At 43.8% G+C, this 7,683-nt stretch overlaps 1 long non-coding RNA gene across 1 annotated transcript; it reads right to left on the reverse strand.

Annotated features, from left to right (window-relative positions):
• Positions 1-2,510: 2,510 nt before the first annotated feature.
• On the reverse strand, positions 2,511-7,206 carry LOC143693469 (uncharacterized). The gene is made up of 3 exons (XR_013181167.1): positions 7,059-7,206; positions 3,214-3,271; positions 2,511-2,868 (listed from the first exon to the last, which is right to left on the reverse strand). It is a non-coding gene; the product is annotated as an uncharacterized LOC143693469 (long non-coding RNA).
• Positions 7,207-7,683: the final 477 nt, after the last annotated feature.

The following is a 7,683-nucleotide window of genomic DNA, read 5'->3' on the forward strand; positions in this document are numbered from 1 at the left end:
GTCTGGAGATAGAGGAGTTGTGCTAGCCTAAAAGGAGATGCTGGCCTTGAAGCCCACCTCACTGGTGGCAAGGAGGAGGTACAACCTGGGGGCTGCATAAGGCAGGGAGGAGAGGAAGAGTTTCTGTGGCACAAACATGCTTTATGAAAAATCCTTTCCTTAGGATTTTTTCTCCTGAGAAGCTGAGAGGCCTCAGGAACGAAATGTAAACAATGGTTATCTGCTGCTGTGGAATGCAACAGGTGGGTCTGTGATTGGTCTCGTGGTTGTTTTTAATTAATGGCCAATCACCGTCCAGCTGTCTTGGACTCACTGGTCAGACATAAGCTTTTGTTATCATTCCATTCTTTTCCTATTCTTGGCAGGCCTTCTGATGAAATCCTTTCTTCTATTCTTTTAGTATAGTTTTAGTATATCATCATAATATAATATAATATAATATAATATAATATAATATAATATAATATAATATAATATAATATAATATAATATAATATAATATAATATAATATAATATAATATAATATAATATATATCACAAAAAAATAAACCAGCCTTCTGAAACATGGAGTCAGATCCCCATCTCTTCCCTCTTCCTGGGACCCCTGCGAACACCACCATATTTTTGCACATTTATGGTAGACTTTCGGCACCATTGATTTACTGGTGAATTTCAAGTGAATTAACTTCCCCCTTTCAGGCAAAAAGAGAGGGAACCATCAGCCTGAGGAAGCCTGTTAAAATCAAGAAGCTGAAGACTGGAATATTCCTCCATTCTGGGTCATGGCCACATCTGCTGGCTGAGACAGCCCACTGGGCATCCTCCCACCTCAGCAGCTCTCATCCCTCCTCAGCTGTGGCATCATGGCCTGGGTGGTGAAGGGCATCTTGAGGATGCTCTTCAGCTGCTGGGCTATCAGGTGAGGGGCTTAGCAGTGCCCTGGCTTACCAGGAGGGCACCCTGCTTAAGAGGAGAGGAACAGAACTCAGGGCACAGGTCATGCAAGGCGCTCATCCTCGCATGCAAGGAGAGAAGCAAGCAGAGGAGAGAATTGCCCTCACAAAGCTCAGGACAGCACAGAGGAGAAGGGTAACAGAATGGACAAGGACACCAGAATGGACAAGGAGTACTGGTGGCTGTTGTGCAGACTCTTCTATGGTCTCACTGCTTTCCTTGCCACTGGACAAAACAAGGTTTTATCAATCCTAAAATCACCCTCTTGCTGATCTCAGCTCACACAGCTGTGCAAAGGGCAGTAGGTGACCCCCATTCTGATGACAATACAGTATCTCTCTGTGCACACCTGGACTGGGATCTTACTGGGACACCCCTCTTTTTCCACAGCATGTCCAGCAGCAGCTGAGGCTTCCCATACACCCTTCCACTCTCTCCTTTAGCCTGAAGTTGTCAGTCAGGGTACAAGATCATTCTGAGCCTACAACACAGACCTATCAAGGTGTCCAGACACTACTATCTGTGTAATGTAGGAATAATTTTTTTTAAAGTCCCTGTGATATACTAATTTAAAGATATCTGTGGCCTTGGCAAATCAAAGAAACAAACCACAAAAAGATGAAAACAAGATACTGAACAAATTTTGCTCGGGCTCAACTGTGATCTGATTCAAGGTAAGGAGTGAAGGGTGTTTACAATTTTATTTATTTATTTATATCCATTAGTAATTCAACAAGGTCTTTACACACCACTGCTTTCTTATTAGTTACCTATGAATTGTAAAGGATTCTGGGCAGAGCACACACACAAATTAATGAATCTGTGGATGAAAACTTATGAGGAATAGGGGGATGCTTCCATTGTGTGTTTGCTCTGCCAGCTCTCCTGAGGCAGTAAAATGCCATCATCTCTGCCTTGCACATGAGAAGCCCAGTAAAGGACTATGTGCAGGTTAACTGGGACCAGTATCAAGCCCAAATCTCATGGAAATCCCTGTCCCTGGGGCCAGGCTGTAGGTGGGAGACTTGGGATGCTCCCTGGGTCAAGCTGGTGTTTGCCTGAGAACTAGATGGGCTCAGAGTGAGCAACCTGCCTGCCCATGAAGGGCTGGGGTGCAGCCTCAGTGATGCACGGGCAGCTCTCTGTGTGCACCCCAAATCACTGCCAGGCCCTTAAGGACAGCCCAGCCCAGCCCTGCAGGGAGCTGACTGCATTCTGCCCTCTCACAAACCTTCAGATGAGGGAAAATCTCTCTTTTTTTTGCATTCGTGTAGTGATTTTAGCCAGGAAACTTTTAAGACTGATTTCCCTTGATTTGCCATCAGAGGTTTTACTTCAATCCATAACATTTTCAAAATCTGGGGAAGAAATAGAATCTGCACTCTTTCAGAGTTAAAGTTATTTAGAACAGTTATTTATATAAGTGTTGGACATTTAAATTTATTAAAAATCCACAGCATATTTACAATTTCTATGAATGTAATTTATAAAATATAATCCAAAAAGCACCGTGCAGCTTGTTCCTGTAACAATGTAACAGCTTTCCCTGTACAGCTGCTTATATCCACTTCCCTTGGTGCCAAGGGAAGAAAGAAGCTAAAAAAAAAATTGGATATTCCTATAAAGATTGTTATCAACAAACTGAGTGCTGCTTAAAGACACTGAAAAAGAATGTGGTCTTTGTTTGCCTCTTCACAAGAGTGTCTATTCAATTTCTCCTCCTTGCCTTCCCCGTTGGAAGGTTGGCTGTGTCCCTGTGTCTGCGTTGGGCAGCCGGGAGCAGGGAGCCGCGTCTCCAGATGCTGCAAATCCGTGTGGCTGCAGCAGCTCCCGGGCTGGGAAGGGTGGCATAGTGCTGATTTACTGTGCCTGGGGAATCAGACCTACTTTTTTTCCTCAGCTGGAAGAGCAGCCTGTAAAATAAAAACCACACATCTCAGTTGATTTGAGAGATGCTGTGTAAGATTTATCTGTCTAGGAAAATAATATAAAAAATTTAAAAAAACCCCTCTGCAGAGGCTGGCAGCATCCCTTTTAATACAGCTGATGTTGAGGGGCCCAAAGACAACCCCTTGGACAGGCATAACTTGCAGTTTATTAATAGCAAAGGCACAGCAGAGGCTGCCAGGCTGTGAGTGTCTCAGGCACACTGTAAATTTCCAGTTGCTCAGTGTTCCTGCTGCTTGCCTGTGTATGGCATAAATACAGCCTAACGTGACTGAATTGCACAGAAAAATGTTACCAATTACTCTGCTTACCTGCATTCCTTTGGCACAGGTCCTGTGGGCTGAGCTGATGGAGAATATGTTCCTGGTGCTGGACAGGAGAGAAAGAGTTTTCTTTAAAAATAAGAAAAAGATCCTCTTTTTGTGTAGAACAGTGGGTTGGTTGGGTTTTTCTGCCTTGAGATTTCTTACCATTTCATTATTTTGTATTTCAGATAAAACTTTCTCACCTTAACGAGGAACATTTTTCCCCACTGGTTTTAATGGTATAATAAATTGAGGGAGAGCAAAGAAAAAGCTCCTGAAAAGGAACCATAAAAAAAGTTGCTGGAGACTGAGGGCAGGCTTTGCAGAGGAAGAGGCAAGAGTAACAAGCTAATTTACTTTGCCTTTCTGTTCAGGTTTCCTCTGTAAACAGCTTGGGTCTCCTTATTTTAGAGACTCTTTGGAAGGGCATATTCCCATGGGTGTTTTACCTTCCCTGTGGCTGCACAGGAGCAATGGGGTGAAGAGGACTGGGGTGCCCCTCTGTGGGAAGGTCATGATGCTGCAAGAATGAGGAGTGAACCCAAAATGGTGATTTTGGCCCAAACAGGTGTGGTGCCATGAGGGATTTGCTGCCAGAACAGCACCTTTCTGCTCCAGGTTTGCCTTAATTCAGTGGCCACAGGCTGCACATTTCCCCCTCTGTGCTGGGCACAGCAGGCCTGGGGCTGTCACAGCCCACACCTACGGGGTCAGCTGGTGTCATCTCACCTTGTCTCATGGTCACACTGCTCTTGTGCAACCTACCTCAGTGTCTCCATACCAAGTGTCTTATTTCCAAAAACTCAGAGGGCACAGAGGGAAGAGATTTAGGGCAGGTGTATGCAGAAGGAGGTGGGAGAGAGGAGAGGTGCCTCTGGACACACAGGGGTCTGGGAAAGAGGGGGGATGAGGAGGCATTTGGGAGGGGCAGTAGGGTGGCAGAGGAGATGGCAGAAAAGAAAATGTGGAAGAGTAAGACACATGGTAAAAAAAGAGAGGTATAGATAGCTATGACAGGGAGCCAGAAAAAGCATTGAAATGCAGGTTACTGCTCAGGTTACATAAGCCACTCTTATGAAAGATAAAAAAGATTGAAAAGCAATCAAAAGAAGCCAAAAAATGCCCATCTACATAGTAGTGTACAAATTCTTGAAAACCTATTAAATGTTGACACTGGGTCCCTAATGAGGCATTCCCATATTTGACTTTCCTTGGTAAACCTTCCTGTGTCTACATACTATTTCTCTACTGAAACAAACTTCATATATCACCTGAATTTTAATTGTGATATGCAAATCCAAGAAATGACTGCCTAGGATAGCACTGAGAGAGGTTTCTGCATGCATTTGCTGCCTGTCTTTTGTGGTGGTTTCAGACTCTCAGCCTTTTGCCAGGATAGACTTGTCCTCAAGGATGCAGCTCACATGTATTCCTGATAAGAATACTTGATTTCCACGTGGAAAGCTCTTTAAAACATTAACATTACGTGTGTGAACAATTTTTTTTTTCTCATTCTTAGGAGCTGGTAAATTTGCATTGAGAAAAATGCAAAAGTGAGCAGAAAACTCTTCTGTTGATATCCCCCAAGGAGGACCAATGCATGAATTTCTTAGGAAATAGGTAACCCTTTCCTTCAAGGAATAGCCAGGCTCTTTCATGCTGGCTGTGCCAGGGGCTCTCCTATAGCAGGCAGAATCCCTGCTTATACTATGTTCCAAGAAGAATTAACGGAAAAAGTCCAATATTTCCTCCAAAAAAATTGTTTAGACCTAGGAAAACTCCAAACTGGGAGTTTTGATCCCAGTTTGTGATCCAGTCTGTGTTGCAGAAAGCCAGACTCTCCCTGTGTGGGCAACCTGCTGCAGTTCTACAGGGCTGCTGTGTTGTCCCCTCCCAGTCTCCCAGTGGCTTTTGATGGAGCCACTTGTCCCTTCCTCACCCACTCACAGGGGCAGCTGTGACCCCACCCTGGCAGGGTTACTTAATGAGCTGTCAAGTGCTGTTAAAAGAAGGATACACATATCTACCTGTGTCTATCTACCTGCCTATCTATTTATCTGTCTATCTGAAGTAAACAGAGCTTGGAGAGTCTTATAAGAGAGATAACTGTCTAATATTAATTTGCTGGCATTTACATGCAATAGAGCAACTCTGATCCAGACAAAATGAAAACAGATGGTTCTATCCTATGAAGACATGCTGAGGGAGTTGGGGTTGTTCAGTATGGAAAAGAGAAGGCTCCAGGGACACGACATTAGAGGCCTTTCAGTACTTAAAGGAGGCTTATAACAAAGCAGGAGAATGACTTTTTCAATGGTCAGATAGTGACAGGACAAGGGGAATTGGTTTTAAACTGAAAGAGGAGAGACTTCTATTAGGTGTTAGGAGGAAATTCTTTACTGTGAGGGTTGTGAGACACTGGCACAGGTTGTCCAGAGAAGTTGTTGATGCCCCATCCCTGGAATTGTTCAAGGCAGGGTTGGATGGAGGTCTGAGCAATCTGGTCTAGTGGAAGGTGTCCCTGCCCATGGCAGAGGGATTGGAATGAGATGATCTTTAAGGTCCCTTCCAACCCAAACCATTCTATGATCTATCATTCTATGATTCTATTATATGCAGAGAGCAACTTAGGAAAGTTCCAGAGCAGCTGACTTCTTCTCTCTTCTTCCCTGTAACAGATTGCTCAAAAATACCTGTCAATATCTTTTCCTTCTTCAGAGATCTTTCAGGAAACTCAATTGCAATTTTTGCTTGTTTAGCAGGAAGGGATAAGGAGGCTTCTTCAGGCTCCACATCACAGACAAAACCTCTGCTGGTTCTCCTAGCTGTCTCTTTGTAGAAGAGAGCAAGATTACTCTGCTCAATATAGTCTTGCATTCTCTGCATTTTGAAGGCTTCTTTAGAAGCCCCATATTCCTCTTCCAGCCTTTTCAAATTTTCCACTGTGAGAGCAGAACTGGGATATGATGACCAAATCCGAAGGGGAAATGTTTTTGGTTGGAACTGGTTACTGCAAGACCCTGACAGCTTGTGTCCATTAAACATATCTGCAATGCATTAAGGAGATGAGAATCTTTAGCAACAGGCAAAGTCAATTCATCATTCTTGCAACAAAGAAAGAAAGAAAAGAGAAATCCCATTAGTCATTTACTCCTGATGGGCATATTGATTGATGTAGTTAAAATGTTCACACTAAGATAACCTTATTAGATTGAAAATCACTTTCTTTTCAAGAGGATCTACTAGGCACCAATTCAACAAAGCACTTAAACAAATACCTGATATTGAGGGCATGCTCAGGTCCTATTGGTGAGCTTTTCTTAAATTGTTCCCACCTAATGCTTCAGGCCAAAACTTAAGATAGCTACAAAGGATGACATAATGCCTCTCTGTGCTTCAGATATGCCCAAAGTTGAGCAACCAAATATCTCATATAATAACACACTACCCTCTCCCCCACTAAGGCTGTACTAAAGATTGCATCAGTGATTTCATTATTAACCCAGTTTGCTTTGGCTGTAAAATGCTGTACAGCTGAAACTTACTGTGTGCAGGCTGGAATAGTGTGCACTTTATAATCATTACTAGTACTCAGACAAATTATTTTGGACAGTTTTTGCTACACACTGATGGAGAAAAAAATAAAAATGTACAGTGGAATCTATTGAATCTGTTTAATTGGACCTGCTGGTGGCCATCCGACCATGCCAATTAAATAAAGACAAACAAAAGCAGCTCTCAGAGGACCTGCAGTGAATAAACCCAGGGTAAATACTGCATGGTTTTTCTTATTGCATTATTCTGTATAGTTGTGTGTCTGAAACATAAACTAGCCATAAAAAGCAACTCACCCTCCTGTTTGCAATATCTGCTTAATTGTGTCTGCATCTTCCGTTCTCCCACTCAATCTGTTTAATGTCAAAAGATAAAGGAGGGAAAAATAATAAGGTTAGTTTGGCAGAACTAGTGCTTCACAACCTCCTCTTTCCTGGCCTGCCCCTCCCTATCAATTCCCATCAGGCATGATGCTCCTCTGCTCTGTCTGACTGCAGACTGAGATGGCTGTTTCCAGGCGTTTCATCAATGCAGAAGACCCAAACCCTTCCATTGCCCTCGGCAGAGGGGTCTCTGCCAGCACTGTGGGAGCCCACAGACACTCAGGCACTGCAGGTGCCCTTGGGATGGCTCAGTGGGCTGGCCTTCCCCAGTGGAATAATTCCTGAGAAGGGAGCAGGTAAGGGCTGAGCAGGACCAGCACAGCACTGCTCAAGGTGACAACGCTGCCCAGGTGAGGTCCCAGCCAGGGCTGTTTCTGAGGTGCTCTGGCAGTGATCCCCTGTTACCATTTCTTGCATTCTGAAGGCTGTAAGTCTGAGACACGGTGTTTAGCATGTTTGAATCCACAAGGCTAAACTGGTTTACTTGTGTGATAGAAGTGCCTGACACAATGAGCTCAAGTGCTACAGAGAAGCACAT

Source organism: Agelaius phoeniceus, chromosome 2 (assembly GCF_051311805.1).
Source record: "Agelaius phoeniceus isolate bAgePho1 chromosome 2, bAgePho1.hap1, whole genome shotgun sequence".
Lineage (NCBI taxonomy): Eukaryota > Metazoa > Chordata > Aves > Passeriformes > Icteridae > Agelaius > Agelaius phoeniceus.